General features: G+C 43.2%; 1 protein-coding gene across 6 annotated transcripts in view; it reads left to right on the plus strand.

Annotated features, from left to right (window-relative positions):
• Nucleotides 1-17,196, plus strand: part of BAALC (BAALC binder of MAP3K1 and KLF4) — a 95,340-nt gene that overhangs the window by 41,112 nt on the left and 37,032 nt on the right. The window lies entirely within an intron of this gene.

Genomic DNA, 17,196 nt, shown 5'->3' on the forward strand with positions numbered 1-17,196 from the left:
TGGTGATGAAACTGTTCTGTATCTTGACTGTGGTGATGGCTACATGAACCTACATATGTGTGAAACTGGATGGGACTAAATACAGATGCACAAATGAGTACAAGCACAGCTGGGGAAATCTGAGTAAGATGAATGGATTGTACCCATGTCAGCACCCTGGATGGGATCTTGTATATAGTTCTGTGTGAAACTGGTAAAGGACACACAGAGCTCTCTGCATTATTTCTTACAACTGTATGTGAATCTACACAAATAAAAAGTTTAATTTAAAAACAAAATATAGCTCAGAAAAACATATGAGACACTTTTTTTTTTTAATAGGCGGTGGAAAGAAGGAAGCTGAAATAAAGTTACTAAATTAAATATAAAACTCGTTATATCCTATGGGGCAAAAAAGAAAAAAAACCATAGTCTTTGGGGTTACCCTCTCTAGCAAGTGAAAAGAAACACATTATCAGTTCCCAGAATTATAAAATATTTGGGTCATGACCAAATGTGCGGACAAAGTTGCATACTCTAGAACAGGGTTTCTCAACCTCAACACTATTGACATTTTGGGCCTGGAAAATTCTTTGTTGTGGGAGGCTGTCTGGTGCATTGTAGGACGTTTAGCAGTATCCCTGACCTCTACCCACTAGATGCCAGTAGCTGCCCCCCAGTTGACAACCAAAACGTCTCCAGATGTCTTTAGCGGGTAACGTCATCCTGGTTAAGAACCACGGTATTAGACTCTCAGGGTCCATGGAGCCTGAAGACCTTTAGGTGAGCTTGTTAGGAAGTGTTCCTAGCATGACATTTATCGTCTCTTCCAGCTTTTGGGTAATTGTTCTTCACAAATAAAACTACCAATTACAGGGTCCCTGTGCTGGACAGAAGCACAATGAACTCTACCAAGAGTCACAGACTTTTAGCAGAACAGGCGCTTCAGACATTCCCTAGGTCTGGTCCAGCCTCCTCATTTTCCAGCTGTGAGTGGAGATGGCTTCTCTGAAGGCAGACAGCTAGTTCCTGGCGGAGTGCATTCAGTTAAGCTCTCTCTTGTTCCAAAATGGATTTGAGCCAGTCACTGTGGAGTCATTACAAATTTGTGAGCATCAGTTATGTGCTGATGTACTGGAAATGGTACTGAGGTGGATGGGGGTAGTCGAGGGTCATGGTGGCCTTAGGGTCTCAGGGCTTAGGGATGTGTAATGAGGACTAGAATTCCCAGTTCCTGATCAAGGAGGGGTGGCTGTACCCACTGCTGGAGCCCTGAGTTGTTGCTCCCGGCCAGAGGGAATGCGAGGTCCTGGGATTCCTGGCAGCTCAGGAGAGAGTGATAAGAGAGGGGGATGCAGAATTGGGGAGCTGTGAAGAACAAGGGAGAGAAAGGAGCAGATTTATAGCTAAGAGATAAGGGCAAAGGTAGGACAGAGCGGGCTAGTGGGAGGAACACAGTTCCAAGATGGACAACAGGAGACAGTGGAGCCCAAGGCAGAGGAAGCAACCACACAGCGTTCAGAACCCAGCAGTGCCAGAGGCTCATTGCTACTAGTCATCATCGGTCCTTAGGGAGCTGACTGCACGGGAACCTGAATCCGGGTCTTCCAGGCTGCCTGCACCAGGGCTCATGCGCTTGGCCACGGGGAAGATACGGCCTCTGGAACTGGGGTTTGAATGCTAACCTCCAAAAAATCTTGGCAGAATCCAGGGCTGGCTGGCACAGGGTCTGCTTCCAAGATATTTTAGATGCAGGGAGTCAACCTCACACACAGTAGCTGTTCAAGGAAGAGGCTTCCAACTTCAGCATCCTTCAAGATCTTCCGTCCTTCCTCGTGACTCACTACAGGGTCCAGAGAGAAGTAAACTAGAAAATAGGGACCAGTGGGAGAGCCGCCCTGCCCCAGGTGTCAGGAGGTCCCTGCAGTAGTAGGTGGACCATTTAGGCTTCAGTACAGCTGCCACAGAATCACTAGCAGTGGTCAGTACTTTTCCAGCACAGAGCTTGGGGTGAGTACTGCACCTACCCAGCCCCATCACCCCTGTTGCATACTGCCCCACTAACCTAGGTGTATAATTATTCAAATTGGTCCCAGGCATAGAAGTCATGGTTGTGTCTTTGGAATACCTAAGTTTGCAGAGCGCTGTTAGGTACTTACCGAATTCCCATGTGTGGTCCCTGAAAGCAGGAGGGGAAAACTTCCATGATGCCAGGTATATTAGTTTCCTGTTGCTGCTGTAACAGATGACCACAAATGTAGTGGCTTAACCAACACAATTTATTACCTTCCAGTCTGTAGGTTAGAAGCCTGAAGGGGTCTCACTGGGCTAAGGTGTCAGCAGGGCTGCTTTCCTTTCTGGATGCTCTAAGGGAGAATTCATTTCCTTGCTCTGTCTGGCTTCTAGAGGCTGCTCACACTTCTTCGTTTATGGCCTCTTCCTCCACAAAGCCAACGAGCGAAATTGCATCTCTCCATGCCTTCCTTTTGTAGCCATGTCACCCTTTGAGTCTTATTCTTCTGCCTCCCTTTTCTACTTTTAAGGACTCTTGTGATTACACTGGATAATCCAGGATAATCTATTTTAAAGTCAGCTTAAAATAGCAACCTTAATTGGAATTAGCAAACTTAATTACATCTGCAACCTTAATTCCCCTTTGCCATGTAACCTAATACAGTCACAGGTTCTGGAGATTAGGAGCAGACACTTGTGGTGTGTGTGGAGGGGCATTATTTCTGCCTGCCACACCATGTCCCCAGTCAGAGTTGTGCTCGAAACCTTGAGATCTGCCGTTCATTGAGTGTCTTTTGTGTGTCAGACAGTAAAGTAGGTGCTTTATAAATTATCTCATTTGATCTGTCAACATTCAAGCCCTAATTTACAAGTGAGAAAATGCTGGCTCACAGAGGTTTAGTCACACAGCTGGTGACTGTGGAATTCAGTCTGTATGTCCTCCAGTCTGTGCTGCCTTCTGCTACCCTTTGCTCCTCCCAAACAGGCCCAGAGACTTCAAAATGTAAATATATGTGGGGTTGATGGACAAAAACACAGTAAGAAGTCACCTCTGAACTTGAAGCCAAGGAGAATCAACTTAACGTAGATGAGAGGGGCAACCAGAAGCGGTGACTCATCCAAAGAGAATTGGTGACTATTCGACTGCAGACAACAGAAGGCCATCGGGGGGGCAGGCTCGGGAGACCTATCTGGACTAGAGCACAGAGGGCTGTCATTTACTTTGTTGATTTATAACTTGCCTGATGTAGGGCTACCTTTGGAGTCTGTTGAAAGCAGGATCTGTGTCATAGAATGTCTCAGTTTTTTATCCAGCCCTCTGTAAAGGGAGGGCACAAGTGTCATGACAGAGAGTAGAGCAATCTTCCTGTCCTGGGCTTCACCACTCCAAAGCCTGGCTGGAATAGCCTCAAAAGCTTCTCATTCTTTGTGCTCTGTTCTGTACTCACCAAGCAACTTTCTGCCTGATTTGGTCTTTTATAGCTAATTGGCTGTCCTGCAAAACCATGCCAGCCCTCAGCCAGGCCCTGATTACTGCAAGTCGACCATTTGACTCAATCTAGATTGGCCTCGTCTCTCATTCCTTTCATTGACCCTCCAAACCTTCACCGCCCTGCAGACCCCCATTCCCATCACTGGCCCCTTCCTCTCAGGGGAGCATTGCACCTCCTACTTCTGCTGAGAAATGGACCAATGAAATTCTTCAAACTTTCTTCTCCCAACTTTTCTGTTTTTTTCCCTCTGTTTTCAGCTTCTGGATCGTTGTTGGTTTTCTCCTTTCTGATGTTTTCCCCCATTCTAGTTTGGAATTTTCGCAGTCTCTTTCTATTCTCATGGTTATCCTAAAGTTGTAACATATACACTTAATTTATCAAAATCTGAAGTTTATAAATACCTTTCCTTGTTCCTGTGTGAGCTTAATTCCTTCCTATAAAAAAAAAAAAAAAAAGACACTGGTGCTTGAGAGTAACACGTGGGGCTCTGTCCCAGGCCTCAAGGTTAAGTGATGAAACTTGTAACCAAAGACACCTCAGTGAGTGATCTGGGGAGTTTGTAAACTGGAGTCTGTTGATATCGTGTATCTTTCCTCCCCCAAGCAGGGCCATTTGAGAAAGAAAGGATTCAGTCACCTGTCACCAGCTCTGATTTCTGCTAGTCCTTTCTCTTTGATACTAAGTGTGTTAGTTTTCTAGGGCTGCTGCAACAAAGTACCACAGATGGGATGGCTTAAAACAACAAGAATTGGGGCTTCCCTGGTGGCGCAGTGGTTGGGAATCCGCCTGCCAATGCAGGGGACACGGTTCGAGCCCTGGTCTGGGAGGATCCCACATGCCGCGGAGCGACTGGGCCCGTGAGCCACAATTGCTGAGCCTGCGCATCTGGAGCCTGTGCTCCGCAACGAGAGAGGCCGCGGCAGTGAGAGGCCTGCGCACCGCGATGAAGAGTGGCCCCCGCTTGCCGCAACTGGAGAAAGCCCTCGCACAGGAACGAAGACCCAACACAGCCAAAAAATAAACATAAATAAATAAATAAAAACAAGAAGTTATTCTCTCCCTATTCTGGGGGCTAGAAGTCCAAGATCATGGTGTCGGCAGGGTGGTTCCTTCTATGGGCTGTGAGGGAGAACCTGTTCCATGCCTCTCTTAGCTCCTGGTAGTTTGCTGGCAATCTTTAGGGTTCCTTGGCTTGTAGAAGCATCAACTTGACTTCTGCCTTTATATGGTTTCTCCCTATGTGTGTTTGTGTCCAAATTTCTCCTTTTTATAAGGACACCAGTTATCATGGATTAGGACAATTACCTCATCTTAACTAAGTTAACTAATTACATCTACAGCAACCTCCAAATAAGGTCACATTCCGAGGTCCTGGGGATTAGGACTTCAATATATGAATCTGGGCGGGGGGGGACACAATTCAACTCATTGTACTAATAGAGTAAGTATACTAATAAACATAATAAGTTTAACTATAATAAGTATACTAATCCTTTCTAATGCATTTGTGAAAAAATCCATATCTGAAGGGTACTTTTGAACATAAGGGTTTAACCTCCATGGTACTAATGAAGCATACTTTATTTTTTTCCAGCTTTATTGAGATATAAGTGACATATAGCATAAACTTGACATATAGCATGTAAGTTTAAGGTGTACAACATGATGATTTGATATATGTATATTGCAAAGTGATCACCACAATAAGGTAAGTTAACACATCCAACACCTCATATAGTTACCTTTTTTTTTGTGGTGAGAACGTTTATGGTCTGCTCTGTTAGCAACTCTCAAGTATATAATCCAGTATTGTTAACTATAGTCATTAGGATGTATCAATACATTAAATCCCCAGAACTTATTCATCTTATAACTGGAAGTTTGACCACATTCACTCCCCACGCCCACCCATGACAACCACCCATCTACTCTCTGTTTCTATGAGTTCAGTTTTTTCAGATTCCACATGTAAATGAGATCATACAGTATTGTCTTTCTCTGTCTGACTTATTTCCTTTAGCATAATGCCCTCAAGACTCATACATGTTGTCACAAATGGTAGGAATTTTTTCTTTTTATGGCTGAATAATATTCCATTATGTATGTATATGTACATACTATATTTTCTTTATCCATTCATCCACCAATGGACATTTAGGCTGTTTCCGCATCTTGGCTATTGTGAATAATGATTCAATGAACAGGGGGTGCAGATATCTCTTCAAGATAGTGATTTAATTTCCCTCAGATATACCCATAAGTGGAATTGTTAGATAATATGGTAGTTCTAGTTTTAATTTTTTTGAGGAACCTCCATACTGTTTTCCATAATGGCTGTACCAACTTACATTCCCACCAACAGTGCACATGTGTTCCCTTTTTCTACATCCTCGCCAACACTTATTTCTCTCATTTTCTTAAATAATGGCCATTCTAACAGGTGTGAGGTGATATTTCATTGTGGTTTTGATTTCCATTTCCCTGATAATTAGTGATGTTGAGCACCTTTTCATTTGTATATCTTCTTTGGCCATTTGTATATCTTCTTTGGAAAAATGTCTATTTAGATCTTTTGCCCATTTTCAAATTGGGTTGTTTTTTTTTTCTATTGAGTTATGTGAATTCCTTATATATTTTAGATATTAACCTCTTGTCAGATGCATGATTTGCAAATATTTTCTCTCATTCTGTAGGTTGCCTTTTCATTTTGCTCATGGTTTCCTTCACTGTGCAGAAGAATTTTAGCTTGATGTAGTCTCACTTCTTTATTTTTGCTTTTACTGCTTGTGCTTTTGCTGTCAAATGCAAAAAATCATCACTAAGACTCGTGTCAAGGAGCTTTCCTTCTGTATTTTCTTCTAGGAGTTTTACAATTTTAGGTCTTACACTGAAGGCTTTAATCCATTTCGAATTTTTGTGAGTGGTATAAGACAGGGGTCTAGTTTCATTCTTTTGCATGTGGATATCCAGTTTTCCCAACATCATTTACTTAAGAGACTATCTTGTCCCCTAATAAAGCATTATACTTTAGTTTATGCCAGGGCTTCTCGACCCAGCTGGCCTGCATTACTGCCTCATACGTGGTCTGGGAAAACAGAAACCAGTGTGCCTTTTTCCAAGAGCCAGGTGTGCATCCTTCCAGCGCTGGGACTCTGTTCTTGAAGGTCAGCTACGTTTCCATGGAACACATCTTACCTCCAAGGAATAGCTTGGTATTGCAGTTCCAAAGGTGCCATATGTGCTTACCTAGAGGTCTATTTTATTAGGTGCACCTGCCTTAAATTTGTGTTTGTTTGTTTCTCCTTCCCAAATACACCTGTGGGAAACAATGTATTTCTTAGAAACGGTTGAATGGTGGGGCATCTCAATCGCTGAATTTTGGGGGGCACTAGAACTGAAATGGAAACCCATCCCTCACCTCTGAAGGGAGGAGAGGAGATTGGAGCAGTTTACCGCTCCCTGCTTGCACTGTTCAGTTAGCTAGGAAACAGCTTTCTGTAGTTCTAAGAACTCTGCAGGTTGTGAGATGAGCTTAACAGCTTTTAAGAGGGGAAAACACTGAGAGGATAAAATATGGCATCAATTTAAAAATATACTCTAATATCAGAAACAAAAATGTGCTGTTTGGAATTCAAGATGAACACTATTTCCTTTTGGTTTTAATTGAAGTATAGTTGATGTACAATATTATATGTTCCAGGTATACAATATAGTGATTCACAATTTTTAAAGGTTATACTCCATTTATAGTTATTGTAAAATATTGGCTATATTCCCTGTATTGAACAATATGTCTTTGTAGCTTATTTTATACATAACAGTACCTCTTAATCCCCTATATTTATTACCTCTCCCCACTTCCTTCTCCCCACTGGTAGCCACTAGTTTGTTTTCTATATCTGTGAGTCTGTTTCTTTTTTGTTATATTTACTAGCTTGTTGTATTCTTTAGATTCCACATATAAGTGATATCATGTGGTATTTGTCTTTCTCTCTCTCATTTATTTCACTTAGCATGATGCCCTCCAAGTCCATTCATGTTGCTGCAAATGGCAAAATTTCATTCTTTTTTGTGGCTGAGTAGTATTGCATTGTATATATATACCACATCTTTATCCATTCATCTGTTGATGGACACTTAGGTTGCTTCCATATCTTGGCAATTGTAAATGCAGCTATGAACATTGGGGTGCATGTATCTTTTCGAATTAGTGTTTTTGTTTTTTTCAGATATATACCCAGGAGTGGAATTGCTGGGTCATATCGTAGTTCTATTTTTATTTTTAATTTTTTTTGGTGTTTTTAAAAAAATTTATTTATTTTATTTTTGGCTGCATTGGGTCTTTGTTGATGCACGTGGGCTTTTCTCTAGTTGCCGTGAGCGGGGGCTACTCTTTGTTGTGGTGCACGGGCTTCTCATTGCGGTGGCTTCTCTTGTTGAGGAGCACAGGCTGTAAGTGCGCGGGCTCGGTAGTTGTGACTCACGGGCCCAGTTGCTCCGCGGCATGTGGGATCTTCCCAGACCAGGGTTTGAACCCGTGTCCCCTGCATTGGCAGGTGGATTCTTAACCACTGCGCCACCAGGGATGCCCCATTTATTTATTTATTTATTTATTTTTAAAATTATTTATTTATTTATTTATTTATGTCTGTGTTGGGTCTTCGTTGCTGTGCGAGGGCTTTCTCTAGTTGCGGCGAGTGGGGGCCACTCTTCATCGCGGTGTGCAGGCCTCTCACTGTCGCGGCCTCTCTTGTTGTGGAGCACAGGCTCCAGACGCGCAGGCTCAGTAGTTGTGGCCCACGGGCCCAGTTGCTCCGCGGCATGTGGGATCCTCCCAGGCCAGGGCTCGAACCCATGTCCCCTGCATTGGCAGGCAGACTCCCAACCACTGCGCCACCAGGGAAGCCCTGCCCCATTTATTTTTAAATTTTTATTTATTTATTTTTTTAATTTAATTTCTGCTGTGTTGGGTCTTCGTTGCTGTGCGCCGGCTTTCTCTAGTTGTGGCGAGTGGGGGCTACTCTTCACTGCGGTGCGTGGGTTTCTCATTGCAGTGGCTTCTCTTGTTGTGGAGTATGGGCTCTAGGCTCATGGGCTTCGGTAGTTGTGGCATGCAGGCTCAGTAGTTGTGGCTCATTGGCTCTAGAGCGCAGGCTCAGTAGTTGTGGCGCACGGGCTTAGTTGCTCCATGGCATGTGGGATCTTCCCAGACCAGGGCTCGAACCCGTGTACCCTGCATTGGCCGGTGGATCCTTAACCACTGCACCACGAGGGAAGTCCTATTTTTAGTTTTTTGAGAAACCTCCATACTGTTTTCCACAGTGGCTACACCAATTTACATTCCCACCAGCAGTGTACGATGGTTTCCTTTTCTCCACCTCCTTGCCAACATTTGTTATTTGTGTTCTTTTTGGTGATAGCCATTCTGACAAGTGTGAAGTGATACCTCTTTGTGGTTTGGATTTGCATTTCCCTGTCTATTAGTGATGTTTACCATCTTTTCATATGCCTGTTGACCATCTGCATTTCCTCTTTGGAAAAATGTCTGTTCAGGTCTTCTGTCCATTTTTCAGTTGAGAATTTTGGTTTTTTGATGTTGAATTGTATAAGCTGTTTATATATTTTGGATATTAACCCCTTATGGGTCATATCATTTGCAAATATTTTCTCCCATTCAATAAGTTGTCTTTTCATTCTGTCGATGATTTCCTTTGCTTTGCAAAAGCTTTTAAGGTTAATTAGGTCCTATTTGTTTATTTTGCTTTTATTTCCTTTGCTTTAGGAGACAGATCCAGAAAAATATTGCTGTGATTTATGTCAGTGTTCTGCCTATGTTTTTCTCTAGGAGTTTTATGGTTTCTGGTCTTATATTTAGGTCTTTAATCCATTTTGAGACTGTTTTTGTATATGATGTTAGAGAATGTTCTATAATAATTTCATTCTTTTACATGTAGCTGTCCAGTTTCCCAGCACCACTTATTGAAGAGACTGTCTTTTCTCCATTGTATATTCTTGCCTCCTTTGTCAGAGATTAATTGACCATAAGTGTGTGGGTTTATTTCTGGGCTCTCTATCCTGTTCCACTGATCTGTGTGACTGTTTTTGTGCCAGTACCATACTTCTTAAAAAAATTTTTATTGAAGTATAGTTGATTTACAATGTTGTGTTAATTTCTGCTGTACAGCAAAGTGATTCAGTTTTATATATATATATATATATTCTTTTTCATAGTCTTTTCCATTATTTTTTGTCACAGGATATTGAATATAGTTCCCTGTGCTATACAGTAGGACCTTGTTGTTTATCTATCCTATACATATTAGTTTGCATCTATCTGCTAGTCCCAAACTCCCAGTCCTTCCCTTCCCCACCACCCCTCCCCCTTGGCAAGCACAAGTTTGTCCTCTATGTCTGTGAGTCTGTTTCTGTTTCATTGATATATTCATTTGTGTTGTATTTTAGATTCCACATATAGGTGATATCATATGGTATTTGCCTTTCTCTTTCTGACTTACTTCACTAAGTATGATAATCTCTATGTCCATCCATATTGCTGCAAATGGCATTATTTCATTTTTTATGGCTAATATTCCACTGTGTGTGTGTGTGTGTGTGTGTGTATATATATATATATTCCCCATCTTCTTCTCTTTTTTTTTTTGGCTGCACTATGCGGCTTGTGGGATCTTAGGTCCCTAACCAGGGATCGAACCCATGCCCCCTGCAGTGGAAGCGTGGAGCCCTAACCACTGGACCTCCTGGGGATTCCCATACTGCATCTTTTTTAACCATTCATCTGTCAGTGAACATTTAGGTTGTTTCCATGTCTTGGCTATTGTAAATAGTGCTGCTATGAACATAGGGGTGAATGTATCTTTTCGAATTATAGTTTTGGCTGGGTATATGCCCAGGACCAGGATTGCTGGATCATCTGGCAACTCTATTTTTAATTTTTTGAGGAACCTCCATACTGTTTTCCATAATAGATGCACCAATTTACATTCCCACCAAAGTGTAAGAGGTTCCCTTTTCTCCACACCCTCTCCAACATTTGTTATTTGTAGACTTTTTAATGATGGCCATTCTGACCCACGTGAGGTGGTACCTCCTTGTAGTTTTGATTCACATTTCTCTAATAATTAGCAATGATGAGCATCTTTTCATGTGCCAGTTGGCCATCTTTATGTCTTCTTTGGAGAAATGTCTATTTAGGTCTTCTTTTAACAATATTAATTCTTCTAATCCAAGAACATGGTATATCTTTCCATTTGTTTGTGTCATTTTCAATTTCTTTCATCATTGTCTTATAGTTTTTTGAGTACAGGTCTTTTACCTTCTTAGGTAGATTTATTTCTAGGTATTTTATTCTTTTTGATGTGATGGTGAATGGGATTGTTTCCTTAATTTCTCTTTCTGATAGTTCATTGTTAGTGTATAGAAAAGCAACAGATTTTTGTGTATTAATTTTGTATTCTGCAACTTTACTGAATTCATTGATGAGCTGTAGTAGTTTTCCAGGGGCTTTTTTAGGATTTTTCTATGCATAGTATCATATCAAGATGTACACTATCTTCTAAGTGCTGGTGCTAAGAGTATAGTGTAGAGCAAGTTAGACACAGTCCCTGTCCTCATGGGACGCATTCTCTAACACTGGAGACAAACAGTAGCCAAGTCATTAATGAAATAGTCACAAGTGTGTAAAGGGCTTTGAACTTGAAATACAAGGCACCATGGGAGTGGACACTTGTGGGAAGCTTGGGTTCACTACTTTGTCTCCTTCCCCACTTACTATGCCTGGAGAGTGGGGCCCACCCTCCATTTCCTTTTTATATGAGTCTTCTTTTCTTTCCTCTGCTTGTTGCCAGGGTCTTGCATTAGCACTCACTGTAGCCCACATGCCCACTTCTACACTTGCACATTATTTAAATGTTTGTTCAGTGGGCTTGAAGAATGAGATGTCAAGCCCCTTCAGGGCAGGGGCCAAGCCTCATTGGCCTGTGATTCCCCCACAGGGTCCATCAAGTAACAGCACCCAGTGATCACTATCCACTGAAGGAATGTCCAGGAGTCACCTCCTGCTTCCCTCTGGGGAAAGTCAGCTAGCATGTCGTAAGGCACCTGCTCTAGTGTCAGGCCTGCTCTAGCTGCTTTATGAGATGAGGAAACTGACACTTAGAGAAGTAACTTGCTCAAGATCATTTAACAAATAGGTGATGTTGAAGGGCTTGGACTCCACCTCTGTCTGACAGTAAAGCCAATTCTCATGACACTATAGCACCTCAGCATCAGACATAAGAGGCCAAGGAAAATGTGGTGAGTCAATGAATCTGGTTCCTTTTGAAAATTCCAAGGGGCCTTGCTTCTTGTCACCAAGCTCCACTTCCATTGCCCAGGGATTGTTTTCTGTCTCAATGCCTCCTCTTCACCCAAGCTAATCTTCCTGCTGCCCTGGAGACACTTGATTAAATTTGCCTAGGAAACACCTTCTTGCGTTCTCTGTCTGCCAGTGCACATACTGGAATGTCCACACCCCAGAAACAGAGTCTGGAGTTTATGCTCCTTTGGCTGTGGGTAAATTGACTTGTGACCGAGAGAATAGTAGTGGGTAATCTTGAGCCAAAACTATTTGGTATGGTTCAAAGTTATGGGATTTTCCAGGTTTAATCCAAAGATCCTCAGGTCTCACTGGCCTCTGGGTACAGAGGAGCTCACAGGAAAAACAAAGAGCATGTTTCACTGTTTCTCACCACTGCTTACTTGTGCTCTCGGTCCCCTAGCCCTTTGCAGTCTCCCAAAGTATTTCAGGGTGTCCCCAAGGTGGGACTGGCCAGCTGCTGTTCTGCTAGCCTGGGGTCCTGTTTTTGCTTTTTGGGTTTTTTTTTTTTTTACTTTCTGTTTTAGAAACTGCCCCCTCACTTGCTGTCCTCACTCCCCACACCCGTATCCCGGGCACTGGCGTATCTTCCAAGTACCTTTATTTTTGCAACTGGGCATCACCGCCACTTCCAGTGGGCACTGAAGTCTCCTCTTAGTTATGGCCACAACCACTAAGACTCTAAAGAAGAGGTTCTCAACTAGGCAGTTTTGCCCCCTAGGGGACATTTGGCAAGGTCTGGAGACATTTTGGGTTGTCACAACTCGGGGGCGGTGCTGTAGGCATCTAGTGGGTAGAGGCCAGGGTGCTGCCAAACCTCCGGCAATGCTCAGGACAGTCACCCCAGCAAAGAATTATCCATCCCCAAATGCCAATAGCGCTGAGGCTGAGAAACCCTGCTCTAGGCCCGGGATGTCCAGAATGAGCAGAGTTATATTATCAAGTAGGAAAGAAGACTTCTCTCCCATTTCTGTGTTATGCTGTAATCTTAGCGGGGTCCCCCAGTGGTGTTGTTTGTACCCTATGACTTAGATAAATTTTTGACAAGCAGCTTTCTGAATTTTTGCTTCCTTGGGTCAGGTTGTGGACAGAAGACAGATCTCAGGGCTAAAGGCTGATTCTCTTTAAAACTGCTCCTCCCCTCCGACCTTGAGGCTTGGCTCTTCTCCGTACTGGGTGAGGCCTGCCGGGCCTGGCTCCTCTTCCCTTAGGGTGAGTTATTTGGGGGAGGCTAATGCAAATATGCCGCTAGCTCCCACCAGTTGGTCCTGACGTGTCTGAACTCCAGTGCCGGTCCCAGCTTAAGCTCGAACTTGAGAGAATCTTTTGTGAGTTGATGTCCAGTCAACTCAGAACAGAACTTGGATGAGTGCTATTGAAGATCTACACTGTGAGTCAGTTAGGACTCTTTTGGTGGCAAGTAATAAACAAACAGATCAATATCCACCAAGATAAAACTCTAAGCAAAAAAGGGACGGTAATTGGCTCAGGTAACAGAAAGGCCAGGTGTAGGACTGCCTTGCGGTGAGACTGGGTTCAAGGCTTACATGATGTCAGGGACCCCATGTCTCCCTCTCCATCTCTCAAGCCCCTTATTCTGTGTGGGCTCCATTCTCAGAAAGGGCCTTCTCTCGCGCTGCCACAGCCCCACCTCAAAGCTCCCAGATTCAAGTCCAGTGGGAAAAAGAGCCTCTTCCATTAGCTCCTGCAGAGGTCCTGAGAGTTTCTGGCTTGGGTCATGTGATACCCCTGAGCCAATCCCATGGTCCCTGAGAATGCAGAGTGTTGATTGGCTTTGCCCTTGGTCACATGCTGCAACTCAGATGACCCAGTCAGAAGGTGGGAGGGTGAGGTTACTGGGAGAAAGATACTGTAGCCGTGAGGGACAAGCCGACTGCAGTGGTTTGGAATCTTAGGTTCTATCAATGGGGCTGTGGGATTACTACGGAGATCAGGGAGAGAATCTCTAATGAAGAATATATCATTTTAAAATGAGAAAGGATTGATAATTTTATGCTTAAGCAAACTGGACTGCACAGTGTGGGGAGCATGGGTTCTGGGAAGGTGCAGGGAGTTTAAAGGAACCTCTGATGGAAAGGAAGTATTGCCTGCATGTTCCTCCAGTTATACTCTTTATAGAGTCCCCGCATTTGACACACCCTCCCCTGCCTCAACCTTTCAATACATGAAATGTATAAACACTTTGTTTGATATTTGCTTGATAATATGCCACAGTGTATTCAACTGTGATGAACACTTATATTTTTCTATATCTTAATTTATTCATGCTTAAAAATTTTTTTTCTTAAAATTTCTTGTGAAATCTCACATCTTTATTTTATTAGGCAACTTTCTAAAGCAATGTTTCATTATTTTCTTTGAAAAGTCAAAATGTGGCAATTGGGGCTTCCCTGGTGGCGCAGTGGTTGGGAGTCCGCCTGCCAATGCAGGGGACACGGGTTCGAGCCCTGGTCTGGGAAGATCCCACATGCCGCGGAGCAGCTAAGCCCATGCGCCACAACTACTGAGCCTGTGTGCCACAACTACTGAGGCCCGTGCGCCTAGAGCCCGTGCTCTGCAGCAGGAGAGGCCACTGCAGTGAGAGGCCTGTGCACCGCAGCGGGGGGTGGCCCCTGCTCGCCGCAACTGGAGAGAGCCCATGCGCAGCAACGAAGACCCAATGCAGCCAATAATTAATTAATTAATTTTTTTTTTTTTTAAAAAGTGGCAATTGAAGTACTTTTAATTTCCATTAGATTTTAAACTGCATTTCTTCAACTTCATACCCAAGTGCTATTTTTAAGCATATCTTTTAAATAAAAGTCAATTTTAAAGAAAAAAATGCCTTTGTACCTGCCTCAGTATAGTAGGGAGGCTTAAAAGAAAGCAACTAGTCAGTACCTGACATGTAATAGGCTCTCTATAAATAGAAACTCCCTTCTGATTCTTTTTGGGACCATTAAAAATTCTGATGAAGGAAAAAAAATGGACTATATCCACTATAGTTTGTAGAGATGGTGATATTCATGTTTTCTAAGAGGTTATAAGACTTAAACCTATGTTATAGTTTCATTTTAAATAAAATATGTAATTTAATAATTAAAAATGAATTAGAGAACAAATTGTGTGCAAATTTGTTCCAAAATTATTGTTATATTTCCCATGTTTTACTTAAGAAAAACAGAGTGTTTTTTTCTTAAAATGAGAGCAAAAACTAAAATGCCAAAGCTCCCTTGAGATCTTTCTTCTTCTTAGGTTAGCAGAAGTAGCTGGGCCAAGTGACAGACTTTATTCCCTAGGGAATGAACATCGTAGCTAGGGAGAGAATACCTTGGCACTTGGAATAAACAAGGAATCATTTAGTGCTGAACTGGGGGCTGTTGATGACAGGTGTGGATGTTGTTGAGCAAGCACTGGTCCGTGTCGTCCCTCACCAGGTTGGAAAGGTGAAGGAGGGAAGGAGAGCCCTGCAGGGAAGAGGTCACCCTGAGCAGTGTTACCGAGGTGGGCGTGAGCTTGGCACTTCTGGGGAATATAAGGACGCCAGCCTGCCTGGAGGGTAAGGTGTGTAGTTAGAACCAAGCCGTGTAATGACAGTGAGCCCACACAATGGAGCTCTTTAGAGCAGGGCAGAGGTGTTTGGATCTGATGCAGTGCGGCAATATGGCATGAGGAGGAAAGCCAGGCTTTGGGAAGATTTGTCTTTCTGTCATGATATAGATGTTCTGGACAGTGGAGAGAGACTGGAATCAAGGAGGCCAGCTGTCAGCTCTTGCAGTAATTTAGAGGAGAGGTGAGCCGGACCTCTCCAATGGGAGCAAAAGGAGAGTCAAGAGCTATTTGGGAAGATGCATAAAAGAAAGAAATGACAAAGCTTAGTGTCAGACTTGATGATAGGGAAGAAGAAGAAGAGAAAGGAAATAACTCACAAGCTTTTAAGACCAGAGGCTAGAAATAGAAAATTCATGGCATAACTGACATACATGAGAGAGTCAGGAAGGGAACTGGATCGAAGGTAATATGGTAAGCTCACTTTGTATACGCTGAGTCTAACGTGACCTGAGGGACTTCCATGTAGAAAAGTTGGACTGCAGCTGGTTCTGCAGGACCGTGGGCATCTCCTCCTGAATCTCACCCTCTCGTTTCCCCGAACTATCTTTTGAATCCATCCCGTTCAACCCACTCCCCACCCCACTGTTTGAGTTGAAGTCCTCATCCCCTCCTGGCTCCAGAGAGTGTAATAGTCCTAACCAAGTTTCCTTCCTCCAGTCTCATCCTCTTTAATCCATCATCTTCCATGTCGTTGAACTTTTCCTCATATTTCCACTATGCCCATAATTTGGTTTCCCAAATTACTAATTCAGTATGGATCTAGGGATATTATAAAGTGTTGCAGTAGATTATGACTGGAACTCCTTTTGCTTATCTCTAAGAATAGCAAGTAAAGGATTTAGATTATTTTCTAATAATTTAGGAGTGTTGAACGTGGTTTCCTTCAGTCTGATGTCATTCTGAGACTGGAGCACAAGGATGACTTGATGTATAAGGACTGCAGTGATTTCTATATCTGACTCTCTCGCTCAATGTGAGTACCTGTTGGGTGAAGACTGTAACTGTGTCTCTGTGAGGCACCAGAGTCTGGTGAAGTGTCTGGCGTGTATTGGGTTCAGCAGGTACTGGTTGAGGTGAACAGATAGCGGCAGAGGGTTGGATATCAGATGTGAGTTAAACTGAAGTTTAACTCAGTTGAAGATGAAGTTGAAATTGAAGGTGAAGATGGATGTAGTCTCTGAGAGAGGAATATATTATCACAGAGCGGGGAAAAGATTTTTTTTGTTTTTTTCTCAAATTTGGAAAACGCTCTTTAATGGGGTTGATGCTTACGTTTCTGGGCTCCATGGAATCGGGCTCTATCTTTGCGTGTATCTCCAACTTCAGTGATTTGGGCTCCTGCTAACAACTGCATAATCAAACCAGATGTTACAATTGGGGAGATACCCAATTCCATTAAAGTTCCTCTGTTGGATGCAAGAATAACCCTCATCCAGTAGAAAGGATCTGCAGAATCTGATGACATGATTCCAAATAGTGGCATCTGACAACATAGTAAGAAGATGAAGAAGGTTATAGCAGTCCATAGTATCTTCTCTCTAAACTGGATTTTCCTTTCAGGTTTCTGAATTTCTGGTTAGACCTGCCCAGAAAGGTTTGATAACTTGTAAAAATTTGATGCCCGTGGCAGCGGCTAGATCGGCCCGCTGGGGCCCAGCGGCCTCAGCGCCGCCTTCGATCAGGTCCCATGGCTCGGGCCTTGGCGCCCTGCCACCCTGCACGGGC

Source organism: Balaenoptera physalus (genome assembly GCF_965194825.1).
Source record: "Balaenoptera physalus genome assembly, chromosome: 17".
Taxonomy (NCBI): domain Eukaryota; kingdom Metazoa; phylum Chordata; class Mammalia; order Artiodactyla; family Balaenopteridae; genus Balaenoptera; species Balaenoptera physalus.